Source organism: Lindgomyces ingoldianus (genome assembly GCF_010093535.1).
Source record: "Lindgomyces ingoldianus strain ATCC 200398 unplaced genomic scaffold BDR25scaffold_8, whole genome shotgun sequence".
NCBI lineage: Eukaryota > Fungi > Ascomycota > Dothideomycetes > Pleosporales > Lindgomycetaceae > Lindgomyces > Lindgomyces ingoldianus.
In genome coordinates, this window is record NW_022985169.1 from 1,727,537 (window position 1) to 1,729,530 (window position 1,994).

Below are 1,994 nucleotides of genomic sequence, written 5' to 3' on the forward strand. Positions count from 1 at the left end.
GTACTGACATGGAGTGGTGGAAGCTGTTCTTCACACGACTTCAGCTCCTAATTAACAATACCCCTACTATCTGGTGCGACAATTAGCAGACAATTAGAATTGTCACAAAAGATCTATTAAAGCTCTAAACTAAGCGCAAGCATGTTAACATACACTAGAGCTAGTTACAACAAGAGATCTCTGCTAGTAGACTACATGTTAACTAGAAACCTACCGCTTAGATGCCTGCAGACAGTCTTACTAAATTGCTACTAAGATAAAAACATAAAGAGTTTGTACAACAATTAGGTTTAGAGGACATCTCTACTAACTTTTCTACAAGTAATTTATTATTAACTCTCTATGCACTGCACACATCTTTTTAACTATTTACTATACAAATTGCTTACAAATCTGTCTATCTTTTGTTTAGCTTTTATTCTGCCTATATATTTGCTTTATTTTAAGCTAGGGGGGTGTGTTTGCAGTAGTAACACTTAGATGTGTTATTACTATAGTTGCACAATAGTTAGATGTGTTGTTACATAATAATTATGCGTTAGCACTATAGTTGTATGCATCTTAGCACAGTCTGTTGCCACAACTCACCTACTTATTTCGCATATATATAGACTCCTGTAAAAGACTCCTCTAGTAATAAATACAATCTAGTTCCTTATGTCTTTAGTGCTCTTACATAGCTTTACATTATAACTTTTAGTAAAAAGTTAAAAAGTATAAGTAGCTTTAATTAAACTATAACTTAATTATATTAACTCCTACTGTTAGGTAAAGCAAATAAAAGTATATAATAAGTAAAACATAACTTATTAAGAAAGCCTAAGTTAAATTATACTACTTTTTAATAAAAATACTAGATATAACTAAGTAGTCTCTAGTTTATTACTTCTTTCTAGCTAATATTCTAAATGCTTAGAAACTTCTGTTTTAGGCAAGTGTAGATTATGTCTACCTTACTACTAAAGGCTTTATTTTAACTATAAAGTTACTTTAACTATTTTAAGATACTATATTACTTTTATATTTCTAAACTTAAGCTTTATTTTTATATTTTTAGTATTAAGTTAGACTTTTTAATTTTTATACTTTAACTATAACTAACTTTTTTTAGCCTCTTTAAAGTATTATAGCTAGACTTATATATATATTCTAATCTTATATTATTTTTCTACTAGTCTCTAAAACCTAGTGTCTAGCTGCTAAGTTTTAATCTTAACATAGTTTTTTTTCTAGCAGATAAAGAAAGTTATCTAGTTTAAAATAATAAAGTATAGCAAAGTTAAGTAAGCTAAAAAAGTTATATATAGTCTTAATACTCTTTTAAGCTTTATTAAGCTATTAAACTAAAATGCTATTACACATACTAAAGCTAAAACTAGTAGCTCTTACACTAAGGTAAGTAATAAAAAAGTAATTAGTGTAAGTAAAAAATTTGCCTAAGTAAACAGCATCTTTTATACCCTCTTTAACCTCTACTCTAGCTTATAGATTAATGCTAGTAAACACTTTAAAATATTTACTAACTAATTAACCTACTTAACTACTTTTTTAAAGGCTAAGGTTTATGCTAATTTTATTTTTAATAAAGCCTTTTATCTCTATGCTTTTTTAGGCTTTATTAGGCTGTTAAACTAAAATGCTATTATGCGCACTAAAGCTAAAACTAGTAGCTAGTTTAAAATAATAAAGTATAGTAAAGTTAAGTAAGCTAAAGGTGTTATATATAGTCTTAATACTTTAAGAGCCTAGGCTTTGTTAGGCTATTAAACTAAAATACTATTACACATGCTAAAGCTAGAACTAGTAAAGTAGAGCATAGCAAAGTTAAGTAAGTTAAAGGTGTTACATATAGTCTTAATGCTCTTCTAAGCTCTGTTAGGCTGTTAAGCTAAAATGCTGTTACACACACTAAAGCTAGAACTAGTAGCTAGTTTAGAATAATAAAGCATAGTAAAGTTAAGTAAGCTAAAAGTGTTATATATAGTCTTAATGCT